Source organism: Elgaria multicarinata, chromosome 9 (genome assembly GCF_023053635.1).
Source record: "Elgaria multicarinata webbii isolate HBS135686 ecotype San Diego chromosome 9, rElgMul1.1.pri, whole genome shotgun sequence".
Lineage (NCBI taxonomy): Eukaryota > Metazoa > Chordata > Lepidosauria > Squamata > Anguidae > Elgaria > Elgaria multicarinata.
In genome coordinates, this window is record NC_086179.1 from 54,006,975 (window position 1) to 54,012,974 (window position 6,000).

The window sequence follows — 6,000 nt, forward strand, 5'->3', positions numbered from 1 at the left end:
AGGAGCGTAATCCAGCCATAGTTAAGCATAGTTTTAAAAAATTAAAAATCTCATTTATTTCTGTGGGAGACAGACTTGAACATATGCTTAACTCTCACTGAAATAAATGGGAGTTAAAACGCCTAAGAGGGTCATGGTCTATATTTTTAGTATATCGGCGGATCTGTTAGTCATAGCTCATTATGTAAGTTCCCTCCTCATTGCGCGTGATTGAACTAAATTATCTTCTGACATAACAATTCCAATTGTGTTTATGGATCTAAAGAAATTTGAGCAGGATATCACTCATACAATTGAGAAGAAAAACAGTAACATGGAAATGAGTGGGACATATTTCATTTTTTTTTAAGCCAACATAATCATAACGAGCTTTCAGGCACCAGCCCTAAAAAAATGTTTTTCAAATTCCCAGGTGCTAAATAGCAATGTTTCAGATGGATCAAGTGAAGAACAAATGGGCAGGCTTTTAACATTATGAGCTGATTATTTTTAAAAAATGCACTGAGGATAACTTACAACTATTCAGAGCTCCTTACTCCTTATTTGAATGGGCTTCACATTTCTATTAAGCAGACGCTGGGTAAGCTTTCATAACAGCTGGGGCAGCACCTAGCAAAAGCTACAATCTATCCAAAATTAAGCATCTTAAAGTTCCTCAGAATTTAATATGAGAGAGTCAAACAGATATTTAGTTAAATCTCTGCTATTGAAATCAAATGGGGATGAGTGAACAACAATGATTCAGTGGAGCCATGTCTCACAGGGTCAGAGTGCTGGGACTTCTTATTAGCAGGGATGATGACACCTTTTCTCCTCCCACCCTCCAAGTGCCATGCATAATTCAGGCCAGCAGGGCTGGTGCCAGACTATTTTGCACCCTAGGCAAGGTGAGGTACTTTCACACACACACACACACACACACACACACACACACACACACACCAAATTGCCAACAACAATTCAGCTGTTCAAGAAGAGTTACTGAACTGTTATATTTTCCTTTTATTTATTTTTTCTTAAAACAGCTTATTTGTATAAAACTGCGCCCCTCTGAGGTCTGCACCCTAGGCAGCTGCCTAGTTGGCCTAATGGTAGTGCCAGCCCTTCAGGCCAGGACGACCCTTTGGATGAAGGCCTTGACATTACAAAACCTAAAAATCTTGTGGGACCTGCAGACCCTAGTGAGATCCCAGACACCTCTGGCATCAGTGGGGAAACTACACCTGGCCCTTCAACAGCAATGGACCCTGAGGAGACTCCAGACAGGACCCATCCCCCAAGGATGATACCTTGCTCATGAAGTCAGAGGAGGAGGCCATTAGCCCAGTCTTAGAACACACCAACTCCAGAAGGTGGAGGCAGAAGCCATCACTAGGAGGCAAAGCACATGTCTCAAGAACCACAGCAACTGGGCTACTCAGGAGCAAATGATTCCTTATGAGTAGGGCCCTCCTCTTGAGGAGGACTTCTTCCAGATGCCTTTGATATTCCACAGCTGAGTCCTGGGTGGGACTCTGGAAGATCCAACTTATAAGTCTTCAGTTGGGACTTGCAATGTTCTGGGACAACATCTTCCTGTCAACTCCCGTGTCTTGAAACTTTGCATTCCTGAACATGTTTTGTGACTGATTCTCTGTGGTTCTGACCTTTGGATTCTTGCTAGACTCTCTTTGGACTGTGTTTGTTTGCTTAACTATATTTTAACCTTGGCCATGCCTCAGACCCTTCTCAAGTATTTCTTTCTTGAGTGGTAATACTGTACTCTTGACCTGTTTGCTGATTTTTCCTGTTTTGAGTTGCTTCCTTGCTGGACTGATTCAACACAAGTGTGACTTTTCCCCTGTTTGCTGATTTGCTGTTAGATTTGCCTCATTGTTGGCCCTAGAGCTAAACCTGGCTGAGCCATAGCAGGACATTAGGGTTCCCTGTTCCCTCTGACCATAGCTACAATCCTCATGATAAATGGTGTGGGGGGGATGGATTACCCTCCCCCCCCCAAGCAATATGTTGCTGTCAGCTATCCTGATTGTAATACAAAACCCGGTGTGGTCTTGAATGGGCAATTCAGACCCATTAGCTTTACAAAAGACATACATACACCACAGAACACATACACACACATACACCACTGCCTGTATTTTTTGCCTCTCTTAGGGGATAATGATGAGCACTTGCACTGTAAAATTTACCATTGCACCATAGGTGAAACATGCTCAATTATGGATGGATCCTTTGTAAAGAATGTGTCTGTAGAACTCTTAACTTTATTAGGAAGTAAGTATGAGAGAAACCAATCTTAATGAGCAGAAAACAGAACAAAATTAGCAGAATAAATAATTCGACTGTTGGCCTTCTTGAGCAACTATCTTGTTTCAAAACTATTTTTATGACATGGTTTCTTGTGAAGCTGTCTATTCACTTCCAAACTAGGGTGACCATATGAAAAGGAGAACATGGCTCCTGTACCTTTAACAGTTGTATAGAAAAGGGAATTTCAGCAGGTGTCATGTGTATGCATGAAACACCTGGTGAAATGTTAAAGATACAGGAGCCCTGTCTTCCTTTCCATATGGTCACCCTTTTCCAAACAGCATCAAGACACCCTTACCATCAAGCCAGCTGAGTGATGTTACAGAAGGACTTGGGTTTTCTGCTAGAGGATGGTGCCATTGTTCTTGTCTTTCCTAACAGCTAATTCACATGCGAGCAACATTTAAGGATGAAAATTAAAACTAAGTCGAGGTTTTTGGTGTCTGATTTCCATTTATGTAAAAGTCCTTTCTGGCAACTGTTAACTTGTTTCATTCCATTTCCATATGCTCCTTCAAAAATTGTATTTTCTGTTAATTTCTGAGACCAGCAGCTGTTGTACACTGTTTTGCTTGGATTCCAGGGTATATTAAAGGCAAGAGAAGATGGACATATTCTCAAAATCATAGAGAGTGATTGACTAGCTTAAACCAAACCAATGTTTAACATAGTTTTGGCATGTCTGTTGTCTGGAAAATGTTTTTGTAAGTTCAATTATATCGAAAGGGAGTGCTAGCCAGAATGTCCACCTCGATTCTTGTAGCTATTCAAAATGTGATCATTTTTACAGTTTTGCCCAGTTAAGGTTTTATATGATCCCATAACTGTGGATCACCTATCAGTTTTAAACTATAAACGTGGTAGTAATAAATAATGCACCAATGGAATGTTTCTGCTGCAGCTAATACGATTTACATAGTGTGTGTTTGGGTAGTTATCAAAAAGTAAAGACTGATTACAATGATGGTTTTGTGCAGAAGTCACTTAGTTAAAGAAAATTTATATGTGCTAATCTTTATTAGATTCAATCTTTATTAGACTTTTCTCTTCTCCCAGGCATTTTAACAGCATTTAACAACGTTAAGTTTGTTTTTAATGGACCCCAGAATTGTTGTTTTTAAATGGATACTGTTGTTTTTATACTGTTTTTGTTTTTTTAATTTTTGAATACTTTTAATGTTTACTATTTTTAATTGTTGCAAACCGCCCAGAGAGCTTCGGCTGTGGGGCGGTATATAAATGTAATAAAATAAATAAATAAATAAATAAATAAATCCAGTAATTTCTTTTGTTGATACCAAGATTTGATTGGTTTAAAGTTCTTCAAAAGAATTTACAAACTGATTACAGGTGCTTGTGTTTAATACACTTTAGTGAGGCTAAAGTCAGGTAAGCAGTTTGAAATATTTGCAACTCATTCTCCCTACCAGTCCAAAAAAAAAATGTATTTCCTATCACTAAATATTTTAGAAAATGTGCAATGCAATATATGTCTATTTGAAAGCAGGCCCCATTGAGTTCAATAGGACCTACCCACAAACATTATAGGATTGCAGCTGAACAGACTTAAGCAATGTAATGATATACAATTTTTCTCACCATCTTTTAAATATCTCTAGAGATAGTGTCATATATTGCATATGTTGAAATCCATGGGTCATACAGTTATTTTGTATGACCCAGCAGGTGAAATGTGAGGCTCAAAATTGTTTTAGTTAATTTTAAAACTGGACAATGTTCCAAAATGATTAACTGCAGTAATGAAGAGATGGAAGATTCTATATGGCAAAGAACAAATAGGGCAAGTCCAGCATTTAAAAAGTTTCTGTTCACACGCAATATTAATCCTTTGAATGCATTTATAATTGTCTGATGACACAAGCTAGGGGGAATTGCTAAATCAAATAATAAGGAAGACAGTCAGAAATGTTAAGGGAGGGGCCTCTGTGTAGTACCACATGGAGTGTCACTTCAAAATGGTACTGGACTAAGATACATAATTTTGATCAATTAATAACATCAGCAGGGAAGTTAACTTTATCTAAAGTGTTGAACAGGAAATTCCAATGAATCCTACCAAAGATGTTTAAGAACTGAGAGAAATGGCTAAAGGTGTGTATTCTTTAGTGTTCTGTTACTAAATCCAAGCCAATGCAGAATATGTTTTCAACTACCCATATTTATATCTACTCAGTGCATGTGTGTACACGCACAGAGAGAACACATTCACTTGTGGTCATATGTAGTTGGGTTTAGTTTGTCTTTATTTTGGAGCAATGTAGTCCTCCTAGACTCTTCTCAGCCACAACTTTCTCATGGTTCTTTTATATCTGTGTCTTCTCCCAAATCCAAAATTTGTTGATTGTTTCTCACCACCCCCACATCATTGCTTAAAGTTTAATTTAACACTTTAAAATAAGCTGCTGGGAGTGGTTAAATATATAATTAGCAATTGCTTGCCCCCTTTCATAGAGAAGTTATAAGAGGAGTTGAATGCTGCGCAAGTGCTGGACAATCAGTTGAGCTTTGCCTGTTTAAGAGTTGACCTATGTTTTTTATGAGAGCTTACCTCTGTCCAGTGGAGGGTGGTGGCTCTAATGTGAATGGGGTGTTGAATCGGCTCTGGATTTCAGTCAGAACCAAATAGCTCCTTTAGAATTCTGACTGAGACCTGGAGAGGATTCATCACCCCACTGACATTAGAGCCATCAGCCTTCACTGCCTCTGTCAGGGAGCCAGGTAAAGGTCTTCTTTGGACCCTGCTTCAAACTAAGGGATACTAATTGTTGGATCTCAGTTTAAATTATCACTGATTAAGATAACCAAGGTTTGGATCTTTTCTGTCTTACTGAATAAGCCCAACAGAGCAGTATTTTTGGTCTAAAATAAGCCTGTTAAAACATTTCCATACCTTCTGTAGGCTCTGTTTTCAAAGACCAAATAGATCTGCCTGATTAATTAGTACTTGTGTTTTTCCCTTCTAAAATTGGTTCTGCAAATGTCTACGGATGTTGCAGATACTGTTTGAAACACAATTGCTTCATTATTTGCAAGTTCAAAGTGTTTTAACCACTAGAAGTTTCTCCTAGCTTCTTTTATCAGTATAATTTTCAAACTAAGAAAAAATATATATTTTAAGATTCATGTCAGATAATGGGATTTGCAGTCATACAAAAGACATAAGAAGGGATGTGAAGTCCAATATTTTAAATGCAGGGAGTTTTAATCCCACCTAAGCCTGGATTTTGAATTCAATTTAGTTATCACTTTTCAGAACAATAAGGACCAAAGTATGGTGCCCGCAGATGTTACCTAGGGTGACCATATGGAAAGGAGGACAGGGCTCCTGTATCTTTAACAGTTGTATAGAAAAGGGAATTTCAGCAGCTGCCATTTGTATGTGTGCAGCATCTGGTGAAATTCCCTCTTCTTCAGAACAGTTAAAGCTGCAGGAGCCCTGCCCTCTTTTGTAGAGTGACTAGATGCTTTAACTGTTGTGATGAAGAGCGGATTTCACTTGGTGCTGCACACATAAAAATGACACCTGCTGACATTCCCTTTTCTATACAACTGTTAAAGATAACAGGAGCCTGTCCTCCTTTTCATATGGTCACCCTAGTCCCTTCCCTGGCTTGTCACTTAAAAACAAATGGAAAATTAATCAAGCTCAGGACTTGGTGTGGCATCATG